The sequence below is a fragment of the Tamandua tetradactyla genome, chromosome 10 (genome assembly GCF_023851605.1).
Source record: "Tamandua tetradactyla isolate mTamTet1 chromosome 10, mTamTet1.pri, whole genome shotgun sequence".
Lineage (NCBI taxonomy): Eukaryota > Metazoa > Chordata > Mammalia > Pilosa > Myrmecophagidae > Tamandua > Tamandua tetradactyla.
Window position 1 is genome coordinate 84,755,780 of NC_135336.1, and position 21,591 is coordinate 84,777,370.

The following is a 21,591-nucleotide window of genomic DNA, read 5'->3' on the forward strand; positions in this document are numbered from 1 at the left end:
AGTATAGAGGGATCAAAGGAGACTAAATGAAAGGTGACTTGTGCCTTTGGTTGTAGTCAAGAAATGATTATAAACTTTGATCCTTGCATTTAAATAAAGAAGTGTTATTTGAATGAAGTAAATTGTTTTAAAACACAGTCTAGTTTTAGCTAGTTTATCATTTAGGAAACTGGTGAGTTATAGTCTCCAAGGACTTTTTTTTTTGGTATGACTTTAATAAAAGTTTAATTTGCAAGCCAAGCACATGTTTACCAAGCACATGTTTAAAATGCTTATACTAATAATAAATGACTATTTTAAAGCACTGTTTTTGAAACTGGTGAAACATCAATTTTTTATTTCAAATTTTTCACAAATGTTTATAAAATAAATTACTAGAAATAATTAAATCAAAATTCAATCAATATAAATTCGCCAAGTTAAAAGAATACAGGAGAGAAATGGGGGATTATGATTATCTCAATAGATGCAGAAAAGCTGCACAGTATAACTTAACCTCTGTTAATGAAAATATAAACTTTGTAAAAATTATCCTTAAATTGATATGTAAATGTAAAGCAACCCTAGTTAAAATTTTGGCAGTCTTTTGTAGGACCCAGAATAGCTAAAACAATTTTGAAAAAGGAAAATTTGAAGGATATCCACTACCTATATATAAAACTACACTATATAAAGCTACATCAATCAAGAAGTAATACTAGACTAAGGGTTGACATTCAGATAAATGGAAGAGAATAGAGTCATGAGATAGACCAGATATGTGGCCAATCGATTTTCCAAAAAAGTGCCAAGGTAATTCAGTAGGTTAAAAATAATCTTTTCAACAAAAATTAAAACGGATATCTGTCTGGAGAAAAAATGGATTTCAACCCTTACCTCACACATAAAAATGAGCTCAAAATAAATCAAACCTAAACACAAAAGCTGAAATTCTGAAATATCTAGATATAAAATGACAAAAATGTCATGATCATTTTGGGGGTAGTAGAAAAAGACTTATTAGGAAAGACAAAAAGCAAAATCATAAAATCAGTAAATTGGACTTCTTAAAAAAAAATTAAAAACCTCTACTCTGAAAGACACCATTAAGAAAATGAAAAGTAAATTCTCAATTTTCATGGGAGAAAATATTTTCAAGATATATACCTGACAAAGGACTTGTTTCAAGAATATGTAAGGAAAAATACAATCCAATAATATGGCTGTATTAGTTAGGGTTCTCTAGAGAAACAGAATCAACAGGGAACACTTGCAGATATAAAATTTATAGAAGTGTCTCATGTGACCGCAGGAATGCAGAGTCCAAAATCCGCAGGCCAGGCTGTGAAACCAAGGATTCTGATGGAGGGTCTGGACAAACTCCACAGGAGAGGATCACCAGCTGAAACAGGAAGAGCCTGTCTCTTCTGAATGCTCCTTAAAAGGCTTCCCGTGATTAGATTAAGCATCATTCATTGCAGAAGACACTCCTCTTTGGCTGATTACAAATGGAATCAGCTGTGGATGCAGCTGACGTGATCATGACCTAATCCTATGAAATGTCCTCATTGCAACAGACAGGCCAGCACTTGCCCAATCAGATAAACAGGTTCCACAACTTGGCCAAGTTGACACATGTCCCTAACCATGATAGTTCACCCCTTGTCAACTTGGCACCTATATATATATATATATATCACCTTAAACCATACTTAATTTCCAAATGAAAACAAATAAGCACACTTTTTTTTTACCTGACAATAAACTGTCTTGCATATAACTGGAAACACATTAAATCTCTCCAGAATAGGGTGCAAATCCTTGGGCAACATTCATTCTTAAACTTGATATCTTACAACTTAGATAGTATAACATGAACAAAACATCACTACAGTCCTCGTTTCTGTAACTGATCACGTGGTTGAAGTCATATTTATCACTACCTTCTTCCACTACCCATTCCATGTTCCCTTTACCCTCAGGAAGCACTTCAGCTGGCCGTGGTTCTTTGCCTGGTGGGGTGACCCAAACCTTCATTCCTGAAGTTTCAGAGCCATTAGTAGTCCTGCCTGGATTGGGTTGTTGCAGTTTTCCATTGATTTTAATCACAGGGCATGGTAGTACTTAAAGACACCCTAGGGGATCTCCTATATTCCAAGAAAACTCTTCTTTACCTCCATTATGTAGTTGCTGTCCTAATTCCTTCTGATAGTCAGGGTCAATCACCCTAGACAATAATGTAATTCCCTTCTTGGCTTGTTGATCCAGAGGCATAAGTAGCCCAAAGTGAGTAAGTGGCAATCTTAACTTCCAGTTCAATGGTATCATTGTTGTTTCTCCTGGTAGAAGCACACCCCATTTTGGAACTAAAACCTGTAGACTAGCAGAGCTCAGGGTAGCAGGGACAGGAAGCAAAAATTTTCCTAGTGGATCACTAGGGGTAATAGTGAGTGGTACCACACCCATTTCCACCCCTTGGTTCCTGGACCCATGGATCCTGGCTATGGGAGAAACAGCACCATACAGCGGGCGCTGATTCAGAGCACACACAGCTTCCTGGAGAACATTACCCCAGACTTTCAAGTTTTTGCCACCTAGTTGGCACCGTAATTGAGTTTTCAAAAGGCCATTCCACTGTTCTATCAATCCAGCTGCTTCTGGATGATGGGGAACATGGTAAGACTAGAGAATTCCATGAGCATGCGCCCATTCTCGCACTTCATTTGCTGTGAAATGTGTTCTTTGATCCGAAGCAATGCTATGTGGAATACCATGACAATGGATAAGGCATTCTGTAGGCCACTGATGGTAGTTTTGGCAGAAGCATTGTGTGCAGGGAAAGCAAACCCATATCCAGAGTATGTGTCTATTCCAGTTAGAACAAATCACTGCCCCTTCCATGAAGGGAGTGGTCCAATGTAATCAACCTGCCACCATGTAGCTGGCTGGTCACCTCGGGTAATGGTGCCATATCAGGGGCTGAGTGTGGGTCTCTGCTGCTAGCAGACTGGGCACTCAGCAGTGGCTGTAGCCAAGTCAGCCTTGGTGAGTGGAAGTCCATGTTGCTGAGCCCATGCATAACCTCCATCTCTACCACCATTACCACTTTGTTCATGAACCCATTGGGCAATGATAGGAGTTGCTGGGGAAAGAGGCTAAATGGTATCCACAAAACAGGTCATCTTATCCACTTGATTATCAAAACCTTCTTCTGCTGAAGTCACCCTCTGGTGTGCATTCACATGGGACACAAATTTGTTCATGTTTTTAGCCCACTCAGAAAGGTCTATCCACATACTTCTTCCCCAGACCTCTTTGTCACCAATTTTCCAATTATGGTCTTTCCAAATCCCTGACCATCCAGCCAAACCATTAGCAACAGCCCATGAGTCAGTATACAAATGCACCTCTGGCCAGTTTTCCTTCCAAGCAAAATGAACAACCAGGTGCATCGCTCAAAGTTCTGCCCACTGGGAGGATTTCCCCTCACCACTGTCCTTCAAGGACATCCCAGAAAGGGGTTGTAATGCTGCAGTTGTCCACTTTCGGGTGGTACCTGCATATCGTGCTGAACCATCTGTAAACCAGGCCCGAGTTTTCTCTTTCTCAGTCAATTCACTGTAAGGAACTCCCCAAGAGGCCATAGCTCTGGTCTGGGAAAAAGAAGGTAATGTGGCAGGAGTAGAAACCATGGGCATTTGTGCCACTTCTTCATGTAACTTACTTGTGCCTTCAGGATCTGCTCTGGCTCTATCTCGTATATACCATTTCCATTTTACAATAGAGTGCTGCTTTATGACCCAACTTTATGACTTGGTGGGTCAGACAACACCCAACTCATGATAGGCAACTCAGGTCTCATGGTAACTTGATGGCCCATGGTTAAGCGTTCAGTCTCTACTAAGGCCCAAAAGCTGTTTCTCAAAAGCAGAGTAGTTATCTGCAGCAGATGGTAAGGCTTTGCTCCAAAATCCTAAGAGTCTGTGTTGTGATTCTCCTATAGAGGGTCTGCCAAAGGCACCAGACAGCATCTCTATTTGCCACTGACACTTCCAGCACCATTGGATCTGCTGGATCATATGGCCCAAGTGGCAAAGCAGCTTGTACAGCAGCCTGGACCTGTCGCAGAGCCTCCTCTTGTTCAGGTCCCCAATCAAAATTAGCAGCTTTTCTGGTTACTCGATAAATAAGCCAGAGTAGCACACCCAAATGAGGAATATGCTGTCGCCAACATCCAAAAGACCAACTAGGCATTGTGCCTCTTTTTTGGCTGTGGGAGGGGCCAGATGCAGCAACTTATTCTTCACCTTATAAGGGATATCTCGACATGCCCCACACCACTGGACACCTAGAAATTTTACTGAGGTGGAAGGCCCCTGTATTTTTGTTGGATTTATCTCCCATCCTCTGACATGCAAATGCCTTCCCAGTAAATCTAGAGTAGTTGCTATTTCTTGCTCACTAGGTCCAGTCAACATGATATCATCAATATAATGGACCACTGTGATGTCTCGTGGGAGGCAGAAATGATCAAGATTTCTGCGACAAGATTATGACACAGGGCTGGAGAGTTGATATACCCCTGAAGTAGGACAGTGAAAATATATCGCTGACCTTGCCAGCTAAAAGCGAACTGTTTCTGGTGGTCCTTACTAATAGCCATTGAGAAAAAAGCATTTGCCAGATCAATAGCTGCATACCAGGTACCAGGGGATGTATTGATTTGCTCAAGCAATGATACTACATCTGGAACAGCAACTGCAATTGGAGTTACCACCTGGTTGAGCTTACAATAATCCACTGTCATTCTCCAAGACCCATCTGTTTTCTGCACAGGCCAAATAGGAGAGTTGAATGGGGATGTGGTGGGAATCACCACCCCTGCATCTTTCAAGTCCTTAAGAGTGGAAGTAATCTCTGCAATCCCTCCAGGAATAAGGTATTGCTTCTGATTTACTATTTTGCTTGGTAGGGGCAGTTCTAGTGGCTTCCACTTGGCCTTTCCCACCATAATACCCTCACTGCATGAGTTAGAGAGCCAACGTGGGGATTCTGCCAGTTGCTCAGTATGTCTATGCCAATTATACATTCTGGAACTGGGGAAATAACTACAGGATGGGTCCGGGGGCCCACTGGACCCACTGTGAGACGGATCTGAGCTAAAACTCCATTGATCACCTGGCCTCCATAAGCTCCCACTCTGACTGGTGGTCCAGAGTGATGTGTTGGGTCCCCTGGAATTAATGTCACTTCTGAACCAGTGTCTAATAATCCCCGAAATATCTGATCATTTCCGTTTCCCCAATGCACAGTTACCCTGGTAAAAGGCTGTCGGTCTCCTTGGGGAAGATTTGGAGGAAGATTAACAGTATAAATTTGTGGCAGTGTAACAGGTTTCTCCCCCAAAGGGACCTGGCCTCCCCTTCATTCAAGGGGCTCTGGGTCTGTAAACTGTTTCAAGTCTGGAAATTGATTAAGTGGCCGTGACTCTGTGTTTTTGTAATTCAGGTTAGACTTCTGTTCACTTGACCTAGAACTGTTTTGTCTATACAGCTCCAACAAGAATTTAGTAGACTGCCCTTCTATTGTATTTCTAGGTACCCCATGATTTACTAGCCAATGCCACAAATCTCTGCATGTCATATAATTTTTATGCCTCCTTTGAGTTTGTTGTCTATTAGAATAGCCACATCTACCCTGTCTTTGGTGATTAAGTGCTGCCACCTGGCTTCTGCCAACTCGGGATCCTGTCATCCCCATTGTATTTAAGGATTCCAGCTCAGCGACAGTAGTTCCTACAGTAATATCTGACTTACAGAGAAGTGCGACCACAGAGCTCTTTAGGGATGATGGTGCTAGTCTCACAAATTTATTTCTCACTGTTCTGGTAAAAGGTGCATCCTCTGGACTTCCCTGGAGTGTAAGAGCAGGCTTTGCATGATAAATCCACTCTAACATTCCAATCTCTCTAAGCCTCTGGATCCCCTAATCTACCTTATACCAGGGCAGTTCTGGCATTTCAACCTCAGGTAATGTTGGCCACCTTTTGATCCATGTTTCAACCAACCACCAAACAAGCTGTTAACACCTTTTCTAACCACTCGAGCTATAACATTGAATGCAGAATCTCTGCTTAGTGGGCCCATATCAATAAATTCAGCCTGATCCAGCCTTATATTCCTCCCACCATTATCCCACACTCTTAAAATCCATTGCCACACATATTCCCCTGATTTCTGTCTATATAAATTGGAAAACTCACACAGTTCTTTTGGAGTGTAACATACCTCCTCATGTGTGATACTTTGTACCTCACCTTTAGGGGCCTGTTGGGACTTTAGTCTAGTTATAGGTCTGGAAGAAATGAGGGGTGGTGGGGGTGGGTCATGAAAAGAATTAGAAATATCTTCCAAGCCATTTGCTTCAGGGCCTTCATTTGCAGTTTCATCTGGTGAAACAGGATTCATCACTCTAGGGCTAATCCCTTCAGGAGGAGCTTGGGTGGCCAATTCCTCAAGGCAGACTGGAGGTGGGGTGGCTATGTCCTCAGGGCAGACTATTACAGGGTTATGTAGAGAAGACTCAGCATGGCCCAGGGTTTCAACCTCACCCCCAACATCATTATCTATCCATATGTCACCATCCCATTTTTCAGGTTCCCACTCCTTTCCAATCAATGCCCTCACTTTAACGGCAGACACCATGCAAGATTGAGATTTCAGTTTACATTGTAAATCTGCTACTCTAACAATAAGATTCTGAGTCTGATTTTCAGAGATCTCAAGTCTATGGCTACAGGAAATAAGATTTTCCTTCAGGATACTCATAGAAACGTCTACATCTTTCAAACAGCACTTAAGCTTCTCGTTTGAAGCCTTAAGCCCATCCCTTTCACCGCTTAATGTAGCCAGTGTATCTAACAACAACCAACCAACATCTCTATAACTCTTATTTCTACAAAAATAGGTAAAGGTGTCAAAAACATTATCCCCCAGAGTCTGGCTTCGTACAAGCGAAGCATTAGGAGAATCGAATGATGATATTTTGACTATCTCCTTTGCCAACTCACTCCATGGATTGGGAGTGTCATTCTGATTATGGGAATCAGAGTCCTTAGTGTCTCTGAGTCCAGTCAGAGTAGAAAACCATTCATAAAAAACCATTTTTAAGATTCTGTTTCTCTCAAGAACCACTCCTGTTACCAAGATGTATTAGTTAGGGTTCTCTAGAGAAACAGAATCAACAGGGAACACTTGCAAATATAAAATTTATATAAGTGTCTCATGTGACCACAGGAACACAGAGTCCAAAATCCACAGGGCATGCTGTGATGCCGACGACTCCGATGGATGGTCTGGATGAACTCCACAGGAGAGGCTCACCAGCCGAAGCAGGAATGGGATCTGTCTCCTCCTAGTCCTCCTTAAAAGGCTTCCCATGATTAGATTTAGCATCACTAATTGTAGAAGACACTCCCCTTTGGCTGATTACAAATGGAATCAGCTGTGGATGCAGCTGACGTGATCATGACCTAATCCTATGAAATGTCCTCATTGCAACAGACAGGCCAGCACTTGCCCAGTCAGATAAACAGGTTCCACAACTTGGCCAAGTTAACACATGTCCCTAACCATGACAATGGCCAAAAGGTTTAAAAGACATCATTAAAAAAAAGACCATCAAACACACAAGATGTTCAACATTAGTCATCAGGGAAACGTCAAAAAAATCACAATGCAATACAATCACAAATGCATTAGAACCACTAAATGTTAAAAGACTCACAATACCAAGTATTGGTGATGAGTTGAACCAAATGAACTCATACACAGTTGGTGGAGATGCAAAATGGCACATCTTAACTTGAAAAAGTTAACACACTTTTGTTAGAATCCAGCAATTCCAATCCTAGGTGCCTAGCTAAGAGAAATAAAACATGTCCACTCAAAAACTTACACATTCAGATAAACAAATGAACAAAAAAAGCGTTATACATTAACGTATATACTAGCTTTATTCATAATGGCCTAAAACTGTAAACAATCCAAATGTCCATCAACAGGTAACTGAATAAACAAATTGTGGATTATCCATATAATGAAACTAGCAATCATCAATAAGGAGTGTACAACTGATAAATGAACAACATGGATGAATATAAAAAATGTTATGCTGAAGAAAAGAAGTTGCACACAAAAAGAGTACATGGTACATGATCCCATTCATGTGAAACTCCAGAAAAGACACATCTAATCTGTAAAGACAGAAAGCAGATCCAAGGTTGCCTAGAGCTAGGGATGTGGGATGATTTTCTGGAATGGACACAAGGAAATCTTTTGGTGTGATGAAGATGTCCTACATTATGTTTTGTTAATAATTACATGAGTTGATAAATTTGTCAAAACTCATATTACTGTACACTTAAAATGGACGCATAAAGGGCAGGCCACGGTGGCTCAGCAGGTAGAGTTCTCACCTGCCACACCTGAGACCTGGGTTCGATTCCCGGTGTCTGCTCATGCAAAGAAAGAAAAAAGGATGCATATGACTATGTAATTTGTACTTCAATAAAGTTATTAAAAATTAGTTTTTAAAAAATTTACTAGAAAAATGAAAGAAATGAAAATATAAATCCACTTTTAAAAGTTGTTAGATTCTATAGACATAATATTATTGCCAAATTGCAATAATTGTTTTAATGTCTATGTATCTCCATGGGGGCTGATAAACAGTACACAAACTCACCTGCAGATCACACTGCTTTAGAATGTTTTGTCATTAAATGCTGTTCATCAATTTTAACTTATTATGGCAATGTCAATATTATTTGAAAATTTATCTGTAATCTGAGAGAAAGCACTGTGTCTTAAAAGTTCCCATCTCTGTCAACAAGGAAATTGATTTGGGAGTTTTATTTCATAACACAATTAACACTCAAGGATGCTACTGTTTTTATGGATGATATCACAGTAACTAGATATGAATAGAAAATAACAACAATGAAAGATAAATTATTGTTCATATCTATGAACAACTCATTCACTTGCTTGGACATCATTTATTTATGTGAAAGATTTTCTCTAATACTCTCCACATTAAAAAGAAAAGTGAATTCCATCTCTTATGTTGGTTTTACTTGTAGATGAGGGGGTATGATCCACATTCCATTTATACAATAATAAACTTTTTGTGTTGTTGAACCAAGAATATTTAGTTAACTTGGTGATAAAGGGGAAAAAGCCATGTAATAAGAACCCTATGGGAGGATGCTTGTCTCCAATTCTTGGGATTATAAAATGGAGAAAATATTTTAATGAAAATTGTTTTAAGCATTAAAATCTGCCCCATTGACCTGAAGTTTATTGATTAATTAATTGAACAAATACAGAGTACCAATATGAGACTTATATGATGGAGGACATGTAAAGTATTGTCAGGAAAAGAAAGGAAGAAATCGGTTATGGTTCCAGCTTTGCCACTAACTAGAGTGAAACTTAGAGTAAATCACTTACCCTCACGATTCCTCTATTTCTTCTTTCTAAGCTAGGATTGTTGATACATTAATCTATAGTGTAGAAATATCAAAAAAGTTAAATGAAATAATTCATGTGAAAACATATTACAACTATAGCACTAAAGGAAAAAAAGAGACTTAAGATGCAAGGTGAGGATCTTACTTGAATTTTGATTTCAACACATAAACTGTAAAAAAAGTCGAGGCAATCAGGAAACATTGATTTTAAAATACTAAGGAATTGCTGTTAATTTTTTAGATGCAATAATAGTGTTATGGTTTAAGGAGCGCCAGAAAGAATGAAAGAAAGGAGGAAAGGAGGGTGAGAAGGAAGGACACGTATACTTATATAGTGACATAGTTAGAGATGAAATGATGTAGTGTCTAGTATTTGCTTCAAAGTATGTCAGTAGGTAGACTACAGATGCATAAAAAGACCAAGTTGAATTATTGAAACTGGGTGATAGATACATGGTGTTCATTATATTCTTTCCATTGTTGTGTATATGTAAAATTTTCAATAAAACTTTTAAAAATATTTTTATTGAGAAATCTTCACACACATATATTATATACATAATGTACATCCATAGCTCACAATATCACATAATTGTGTATTCATCACCATGATTATATTTTAGAACATTTACATCACTCCAGAAAAAGAAATAAAAAGAAAAAAGAAAAAGCGCATACATACCATACCCCTTACCCCTCCCTCTCATTGACTACTAGTATTTCGATCTATCCAATTTATTTTCCCCTTTGTCCCCCCTATAATTTATTTTTATCCATATTTTTATCTTTATGTTCATTTCATGGATAAAAGGAGCACCAGACACAAGGTTATCACAATCCCAGAGTCACATTGTGAAAGTTATATCTTTATACAATCATCTTCAAGAATCAAGGCTACTGGAACACAGCTCAACAGTTTCACTTATGTCCCTCCAGCCACTCCTGTACTCCATAAATAAACAGGGATATCTATATAATGTATAATAATAATAACCTCCAGGATAACCTCTCAACTCTGAGACCTCTCAGCACTGACTCTTTATTTTGTCACATTTCTCTCTTCCCTCTTTTGGTCAATAAGGCATTCACAATCCCTTGATGCTGGATCCTAGCTCATCCTCGTATTTCTGTCCCATGTTGCCAGGGAAATTTATACCCTTGGGATAAAAAATATTTTAAAACAAAGCACTATCAGAAAAAGCCATCTTGAAACAAATATCTAAAATGTAGTGTTATCATCTACAAATCATATTAGGTTTTAAAAACTGTGTCACTGAATGACAAATACTGATTTCTCTTCACCAAACAGGCAGTATTCTGTTTATGCAACTCATGTTTCTGGAAAGCTGTACATAAATAAAATGTTGCAAATAGAATTGTTTGCAACATTTTATGTACTATTTACTGAAAAAAAAAAAAAGGAAGAAATGTGCATTTATGATTCTTAAATACCAGTGAAGAAGACGTTTATAGTCAAGCCTCAAATTACACAGGACAGATGTACAAGAAAATACATTTAGTTGAAGTGGAAACTGTAACTACAATAAATATATCCAGTGTGCCAGTTTGAAGCTATTATGTACCCCAGAAAAGCAATGTCATTTAATTCTCATTCAATATCGCTGGGTGGGATCTTTCTGCATGGAGATGTGACCCACCCAATTGTGGGTGGTAACTTTTTTTTTAAAGCAATAAATTTCCAAGTACATTTTAACAAGTAATTATAGAACAGATTTTAAAGTTTGGTATGAATTACAGTTCCACATTTTGTTTTTCCTTCTAGATCTTCTAAGACACTGGAGACCAACAGAAACATCAATTTAATGATTCAGCAGTCACATTCATTTATTAAATCCTCTTCTCTGTTATATTCCTCCTTCTCTTTAAATAACATATATACATAAAAGCAATAAATTTCAAAGTATATCACAACAATTAGTTGTAGAACAGATTTCAGGGCTATGGGTAACAATTCCAGTTTTAGGTGTTTATTTCTAGTTGCTCTAAGGTACTGGAAGCTTAAAGAAATATCAGTATAATGATTCAGTACTCATACTCATTTATTGGGTGGTAACTTTTGATTAGATGGTTTCCATGGAGACATGTCTCTACCTATTCAAGGTAGGGTTGCTTACTGAAATCCTTTAAGAAGGAATCATTTTGGAAAAAGCTTTAGAGCCACCAGAACCAAAAGAGCCAACAGAACGGACAGAGCTGCAGAGAGACAGTTGGAGAAGCCTGAAGAGAAAGCTAGCAGAAGTCTCCATGTACCTTTCTAGCTGAGAGAGAAACCCCAAACATCATTGGCCTTCCTGAACCATGGTATCTTACCCTGGATGCCTTAGTTTGGACATTTCCATAGGCTTAGAACTATAAACTTGCAACTTATTAAATTCTCTTTATAAAAGCTGTTCCACTGCCAGTATATTGCATTCTGGCAGCTTGCACACTAACACATCCAGGGATTAGGATTTGCAATTATTTCACAAGAAAAACAGATACAAACACATATGATTTAACATGGAAATTTGATCCCATCATTCTAGTCGCTGAAATTCTTTGGCTTCCTCAGGAAAAAAAATCTATTCTCTTTAATATGGTGTAAAAGGAAATATTATAGCTATTACATTTGGGTTCTATGATTACCCAGGTTTCAGTTTTTACACCATTTCCTCTGGGAAGCCTTGCCTATTATTCATCATTAGCCAAGGATTCAGCTTGTGCATTGTAATGACAAATGAAATACTATACAATGGGTGGATTTAAACAATGGGAATTTATTGGCTCACAGTTTCAGAGACTAGAAGGTTTGCTTTCTCCTCCAGTCAGTATATTCTGGCTGGCTGGCAGTCTTCGGATTTTCTTCCCTTTTCCATCACATGGCAATGTACATGGCAACATCTTCTTTCTCTTCCAAGTTCCATTGACTTCCAGTTTCTGGTGGCTCCCTTTGGCTTCTTCTTTTGTATCCAATTTCCTTTATTTATAAGGACTTCAGCTATAATGGATTCAGGCCCATCCTCATTCATTTTTGGCACACCTCAATTAAGCACATCTTCAAAGATCCTATTCATAAATGGGTTCACACCAACAGGACAAGAGTTTGGGATCTGAACATACCTTTTGTGGGGGACACGATTCAAACCCCAACAGTCATGTTGTCACATCCTATTGGGGATTGAATCAATACACTGACAAGACAAGTATAAGTCTCAACCCTCACTCCTTTGGGAATGGCCTTATTTGTAAATAGGATCTTCAAATATCCTATAAAGAGGAGACCAAACTGAATCAGGGTGGGTTTAATCCAATATGACTGGAGTCCTTATAAGTAAGGGAAATTTCGTAGGCAGACTAGGAGGCAGAAGACCCCAACCTCTGCCTAGTTTGGTTCATTAAAAGTATTTGTAACAGGGTCATTTGGCACTCAGATATTATTTATTCAAAATCTCTTCCTTTCTATCACGTAAAGCCCATGCCTTATTTAAGATACCTTCTTGAATCCTAATGCATACCTTGTGCCTGCCAAATGGTAAGTACTCAAAATATATTTGTTCAATGAAAGGATGAAAATGATCAAATACTAACAATATTTCTAAGAGAAAAATGCATTCAAAATTCCCACTTGTAATGGGGAAGGTAGTTCTCCCCTTATCGTCTGATCCCAGGATAGATGGTCATTGGAAAAAGAGACTGCTAGGCATATCTGAGATCCTATGGGTGACTCTGATGTCCTGGGCTGTCAGGGCTGTCTTATAGGATGGCCCCTGAGGGCCTATAAATCCTATAGTCTTATAAGCCATTCAATTTCAGTCAATACTCAAGTATACTCAAGGTCTAATGACTTATCTCAAGCTACATCTTGATTGTTAACACAACTGGTAGAGACAAGGAACAAAGAGATGGAACTAGAAACTCTTCCATGAAAATTAGAGAAAAGCCAAGGATTATTTATATGGGACTTGGGTTTTGATTATATTTGGGGTGCAGGGAGAGGGATAGGAGGAGTTTTAGTTTAGTTTAGCTAAAATAAAAACCATATAAATCTCCCCAAAAAGAAAAGTTCAGACCAGATGGATTCACATATGAATTCTACTAAATATTCAGGAAGGAATTAGTAATCCTGCTCAAACTCTTCAAAAAATTGACGAGGAGGGAACGGCACCTAACTCATTCTACGAAGCCAACATCACCCTCATACCAAAGCCAGACAAAGATACTACAGAAAAAGAAAATTATAGACCAATCTCTCTAATGAATATAAATGCAAAAATCCCCAATAAAATTCTTGCAAATTGAATCCAGCAGCACATTAAAAGAATTATACATGATGACCAAGTAGGATTTATCCCAGGTATGAGAACATGGTTCAACGTAAGATAATCAATTAATGTAATACACCATATCAACAAATCAAAGCAGGAAAACCATATAATCATCTCAATTGATGCAGAAAAGGCATTTGACAAAATTCAACATCCTTTCTTGTTGAAAACACTTCAAAGGATGAGAATAGAAGGTGTCATGGTCAGGTTCATGTGTCAACTTGACCAAGTGGTGGTACCTGTTGGTCTGGTTGGGCAAGTGCTGGCCTGTCTGTTGCTATGAGGACATTTCATAGAATTAAATCATGACCACATCAGCTGCATCCACAGCTGATTCCATTTGTAATCAGCCAAGGGGAGTGTCTTCTGCAGTGAGTGACATTTAATCTAATCAATGGAAGGCTTTTAATGAGGAGACAGCTTCTCTTCTGTTCCTGTTTCAGCTGGTGAGTCTCTCCTGTGGAGTTTGTCCAGACCCTCCATTGGAATTGTCAGCTTCACAGGCTGCCCTACAAATTTTGGACTCTATGTTCCCATGGTTACGTGAGATACTTATAAATTTTATATTTATGGATATTTCCTGTTGATTCTGTTTCTTTAGAGAATGCTAGCTAATACAAAAGGGAGCTTCCTCAACATGATAAAGGGAATATATGAAAAACCCACAGCCAGCATCATTCTTATGGAGAAAAATATATGAAAACTTTCTCCCTAAGATCAGGAACAAGACAAGGATGTCCAGAATCACCACTGTTATTCAACATTGTGTAGTAAGTTCTAGCCAGAGAAATTAAACAAGAAAAAGAAATACAAGGCATTGAAATTGAAAAGGAAGAAGTAAAACTCTCACTGTTTGCAGATGGTATGATACTATATGTCGAAAGCCCCCAAAAATCCACAGCAAAACCACTGGAGCTAATAAATGAGTACAGCAAACTGGCAGGTTATAAGATCAATACTAAAAAATCTGTAGTGTATCTATACACTTGCAATGAGCAATCTGAGGGGGAAATCAAGAAAAAAATTCCATTTACAATTGCAACCAAAAGAATAAAATATTTAGGAATAAATTTAAGTAAGGAGACAAAAAATCTCTATAAAGAAAACTACAAGAAATTACTAAAAGAAATCACAGAAGGCCTAAACAAATGGAAGGACATTACATGTTCATGGATTGGAAGACTAAATACAGTTAAGATGTCAATTCTACCTAAATTGATTTATAGATTCAATGCAATGCCAATTAAAATCCCCAAAACTTACCTTTCAGAAATATAAAAATCAATAACCAAATTTATCCAGAAAGGCAGGTTGCCCCGAATAGCTAAAAGTATCCTGAGGAAAAAAAATGAAGTCAGAGGTCTTACACTTTCTGACTTTAAGGTGTATTATGAAACTGCAGTGGTCAAAACAGCATGGTACTGGCATAAAGATAGATATACTGACCAATAGAATTGAATAGAGTGTTCAGATATATACCTTCTTATGTATGGACAATTGATCTTTGATAAGGCAGTCAAGCCAATTCACCTGTGACAGAACAGTCTCCTCAATAAATGGTGTTTGGAGAGTTGGATATCCATATGCAAAAGAATGAAAGAGGATATATATCTCACACCCTGTACAAAAATTACCTCAAAATGGATCAAAGATCTAAACATTAGATCTAAGACCATAAAACTTTTAGAAAAAAATATAGGGAAATATCTTACAAATCTTATATTAGGAGGTGGTTTCCGAGATCTTACATCCAAAGCATGAGCATTGAAGAAAGAAATAGATAAGTGGGAACTCCTCAAAATAAAACACTTTGTGCATCAAAGAACTTTGCCAAGAAAGCAAAAAATATAGCCTACACAACGGGAGTCAATATTCGGGAACGAAATATCAGATAAGGGCCTAGTATCCAGAATATATAAAGAGATTGTTCAATTCAACAACAAAAAGACAAACAATCCAATTACAAAATGGGTAAAAGACATGAACAGACATTTCTCAGAAGAGGAAATACAAATTGCTAAAAGGCACATGAAAAGATGCTCAAATTCCCTGGCTATTAGGAAAATGCAAATCAAAACCACATGAGGTACCATCTCACACCCACCAGAATGGCCATTATCAATAAAACAGAAAATGACAAGTGTTGGAGAGGATGTGGAGAAAAAGGCACACTTACCCACTGTTGGTGGGAATGTAAAATGGTACAACCACTGTGGAAGGCAGTTTGGTGGTTCCTCAGGAAGCTAAATATTGAATTGCCATATGATCTGGCAATACCATTGCTAGGTATCTACTCAGATGACATGAAGGCAAGGCCACAAATGGACATTTGCACACCAATGTTTATAGCAGCATAATTTACAATTGCCAAGAGATGGAAACAGCCCAAATGTCTGTCAACAGATGAGTGGCTAAACAAGCTGTGGTATATACATATGATGGAATATTTTGCAGCTGTAAGACAGAATAAATTTATGAAGTATGTAACAACATGGATGGAACTTGAGGACATTATGCTGACTGAAATTAGCCAGAAACAAAAGGCCAAATACTGTATGGTCTCACTGATGTGAACTAACATTAATGAATGAACTTGTGGAATTTCAGTTAGGAACAGAGGCATCAGGAGATAGAAAATTATGGTAGATATTGGGTAATTGCAGCTGAAGGACTACAGACTGTGAACAGGACCGATTGTTAAAATTCAGAAATGGATAGCGCAATACTACCTAACTATAATACAATAACGTTAGTACACCAAATGAAGTAGAATGTGAGAATGATAGAGGGAGGAGGGCTGGGGGCACAAATGAAACCAGAAAAAAAGATAAACAATAAAGACTGAGATGGTATAATCTAGGAATGCCTAGAGTGTACAATAATAGTGACTAAACGTACAAATTAAAAAATGGTTTTGCATGAGGAGGAACAAAGAAATGTCAATATTGCAGGGTGCTGAAAATAAATGGTAATTCATATTCTAAAACTTTATGTGTGAGACTAAAGCAAAAAAATGTTTATTTGGTACAAAATTTATATTTTAACTAGTGCATATCCTAATGTAACTTATGTGGACAGTTTAATTGAACATCATAAGTACATGGAACCTTGAATAGGGCATGAAATTTTGTAGATTTGTCCATAGGGATGCCCCAATAAATCCTGGAATGATTCGAACAGTGAATAAAAAAGTATTTGCAAAGTCTCCTTGGGGGAATGGTAAGAAAGGGGGAAAATTCAATTTCTCCATTTGGAGAACTCCTGATATTCTTGCAAGCAGTGGGGACAATGAAATCAATAGGCCGTTCCCTCAACTTGGGGTTTGTTCCTATGAAACTTATCCCCGCAAAGGATAGAGTAAGCCTACCTAAAATTAGGCCTAAGAATCTCTCTCTGAACTTCTTTTGTTTCTCAGATGTGCCCTATCTCTCTCTCAGCCAGCACAGAAGCAAACTCATTGCCCTCCCCCTCTTGACATAGGACATGACTCCCAGGGGTATAAATCTCCCTGGCAACGTGGGACAGAATTCCTAAAATGAGCTAGGACTCAGCATCAAGGGATTCAGAAAACCTTCTTGACCAAAAGGGGGAAGAGAGAAATTAGACAAAATAAAGTGTCAGTGGCTGAGAGATTTCAAACAGTCAAGAGGTTATCCTGGAGGTTATTCTTATGCATTATATGGATATCCCCTTTTTAGATTAAAGTGTATTAGGCTAGAGGAAAGTGCCTGAAACTGTAGAGCAGTGTTCCAATAGCCATGTTTCTTGGAGATGATTGTATAATGATATAGCTTTTGCAATGTGACTGTGTGATTGTGAAAACCTAGTGTCTGATGCTCCTTTTATCTATGGAATGAACAAATGAGCAAAACATATGGACTAAAAATAAATAAACAATAGGGAGAACAAATGCTAAAATTAAAAAATATATATATTGGATAGATGGAAATACTAGTGGTCAATGAGAGGGAGGGATAAGGGGTCTGGCATGTATGGGTTTTTTCTTTGTTTCTTTTTATTTCTCTTTCTGGAGTGATGCAAATGTTTTAAAAAATGATCATGGTGATGAATATACAACTATGTGATGATATTGTGAGCCACCGATTGTACACCATGTATGGAATGTTTGTATGTTAAGAATGTATATGCTTGTATGTTGTTGCATCAATGAAAATTAAAAAAAGAAGAAACAGAAAATGTGAATAGCCTTACATCTACTAAATAGATCGATTCATAATTAAAAACTTTCTCACAACAACAAAGAAAAAAAATAAAAACCATATAGTGGGTTGGCTCAAACAACAAGAATTTATTGGCTCATAGTTTGAGACTAAAGAAGCCTAAAATCGCGGCATCATTGAAGTGATGTTTTCTCCTTGAAGACAGTGGCAATTTGGGGTTGGCTCCAGGGGTTCTTAGTCCTTGGCTTCTCTGTCACATGACAGCCTCCTCTGGTTTCTCTCTCCATTCGACTTTACTCTGCTTATAAAGGACTCCAGAAATCCAGATTAAAGCCCAATTTGATTCAGTGGGGCTGCACCTTAGCTGAAGGTCCTTCCTTCCTTCCTTCCTTCTTTCTTTCTTTCTTTCTTTCATCTTTTTCTCCCTCCCAACCCCCAACTCTCTCTCCCTCCCCCGCCATGACTTTTTTGTTTATTCAACTTTTTGCTAAGAGAAAAGACACATGTTCATCACTCATTTCCCCAGAAATGCCTTCACCTGCTCATGCCTTTCAAGACTCTTCCTTTTTTAAATCATCACAATAGATTTTTTCTTTTTTGTGAAAAATAACATATATACAGAAAAGCAATAAATTTCAAAGCACATCACAACAGTCAGCTGTAGAACAGATTTCAGATTACAATTCCACATTTTCAAGTTTTTACTGTGACGCAACATCTAAAAGATTTTATTTACAATAGATCCACAATTACCAGAATGCAGACCAAGACCAAGAACATAAAATCATTCCTACCCACATGCCTTTGTAATAGCTTTCTTCTGAGTGTTGGCTGAATGTGTGAAAATGATGGAATATCTATTCCTGTGATTAGGTTACTATTCAGTTGATTTTGAATTCATCAGAAGGTTTACAATCTGGGTGGACCGGACATAATCAAGAAACCGAGCTTTAAGAAACTGAGCCTTTCTTGAAGTCAGAGAGATCAGAAGAATGAGAGGGTCTACAGAGGGTCATGTGGTCACAAGCCAACAACATACAAGACAGTGGTGACCTCAGTCCTACAGCTAGAGTTAGGTAAATACTGCCTACAACCCCAAGGAGCTTGGGTGTGGCTCCTTCTCTGGGTAAGCCTCCAGATAAAGACACAGTTGTTAGAGACATTGATTTCAGCTACATGAGAGTCTGAGTAGAGGACCTAATTGAAATGTGCCAGAATCCTGACCCATGGAAACTGGGAAATAATAAATCTGTGCTGTCTTATGCTAAGTCTGTAGTAATTTGTTACACATCAATACAAAATTAATACATAGTGTTCTAGTTTGCTAGCTGCCGGAATGCAATATACCAGAAACAGAATGATTTTTTAAAACAGGAATTTAATAAGTTGGTAGTTTACAGTTCTAAGGCTGAGAAAAGGTCCCAATTAAAGCAAGTCTATAGAAATGTCCTATCTAAGGCATCCAGGGAAAGATACCTTGGTTCAAGAAGGCCGATGAAGTTCAGGATTTCTTTCTCAAGTGAAAGGGCACATGGCGAACACAGTCAGAGTTTCTCTCTCATCTGGAAGGGCACATGGTGAGCATGGCCTCATCTGTTAGCTTCTTCTCCTGGCTTCCCCTGTTTCATGAAGCTCCCCAGGAGGCATGTTCTTTCTTCATCTCCACAGGTCATGGCTGGTGGACTCAGCTTCTCATGGCTATGTCGTTCTGCTCTGATCTCTCCAAATCTCTCATTATCCAAATGTTTCCTCTTTTATACGACTCCGGAAACTAATCAAGACTCATTGAAATGGGTGGAGACATGCCTCCAGCTAATCCAATTTAGCAACCACTCTTGGTTAAATCACAGCTCTGAGGAGAGGATCTAATTACAGTTTCAAACATTCAATACTGAACAGGGATTAGAAGAAATGGCTGCCTTTACAAAACGGGACTAGGATTAAAACATGGCTTTTCTAGGGTACATACATCATTTCAAACCAGCACACACGGATCTCCCTCTCCAGCCCTTCTTCTCCCTACCCTACACAGCTAAAGAATGAATTAATTTATATTCCCACAAACAAGAAGTGAGATATTTCTCTAAATGCTCTCCCACACTATCTATTATCAAATGCTTAAATCCTTACCACATAACTGGCTATCAATTTTTTATATTTCATTATTTTGATTGACATTTCTTTAAAAGGAGGAAATGATGTTGAAATAAGTTAAATGATTTGACAAAAGTTGTACAGAATGCAAGGAGCAGAGCTAGAGCTAGAACTTTTCTCTTAACTCCTAATGTAGGTCTATTCCCATTTGATGTAAATGGTCTTTGTTTTTGTTTTTCCATGGTATATGTATCTTAGTCTGGAGAGGGTTGGTGGAGAGAAAAAGGATGGAAGATAATAGGCAATAGTATGAAAAAGGATCATCTTCCAAGAAATGAAAAAATGAGGCATAGGGCTAGGCACAAATGAGAAAAAAATCAGTAAAATATAGGCCTCTTCAAGACATGAGATGTGCTTTATTTGGGGTGTTATTTCTTAAGGGACATGGTGGCTGGCATCCTCTATCATTTATTTTATAAACAAAGTATATTGTACTAGAGAACTTTTATTTCCCCAGTATGTGATTTGTGATATCATTCCAATGAATCTTTTATTTTCTGCAACATATTGGCAGCATAGTAAAATGGGTGAAAATAAATGGATTGCAAATATCAGAAGCATCTTATTGGTCTCATACATTTATGGATTTAATAGAGAAATTGGGTCCATTCGTTGATATATTTTTTTTTTTTAGATTCATATTCTTGTTTTTTTTTTATTAATTAAAAAAAGAATTAACAAAACAATTAGAAATCATTCCAATCTACATGTACAATCAGTAATTCTTAATAACATCACATAGTTGCATATTCATCATTTCTTAGTACATTTGCATCGATTTAGAAAAAGAAATAAAAAGATAACAGAATAAGAATTAAAACAATAATAGAAAGAAAAAAAAACAAAAAAAACAAAAACAAAAAACCTATACCTCACATGCAGCTTCATTCAGTGTTTTAACATAATTGCATTACAATTGGGTAGTATTGTGCTGTCCATTTCTGAGTTTTTATATCCAGTCCCGTTGTACAGTCTGTATCCCTTCATCTCCAATTATCCCTTCTCTTTTTTTTTTTTTAATTAACGGAAAAAAAGAAATTAACCCAACATTTAGAGATCATACCATTCTACACATGCAATCATTAATTCTTAACATCATCACATAGATGCATGATCATCATTTCTTAGTACATTTGCATTGGTTTAGAAGAACTAGCAACATAACCGAAAAAGATATAGAATGTTAATATAGAGAAAAAAATAAAAGTAATAATAGTAAAATCAAAACAAAACAAAACAAAACAAAACAAAAACCTATAGCTCAGATGCAGCTTCATTCAGTGTTTTAACATGATTACTTTACAATTAGGTATTATTGTGCTGTCCATTTTTGAGTTTTTGTATCTAGTCCTGTTGCACAGTCTGTATCCCTTCAGCTTCAATTACCCATTGTCTTACCCTGTTTCTAACTCCTGCTGAA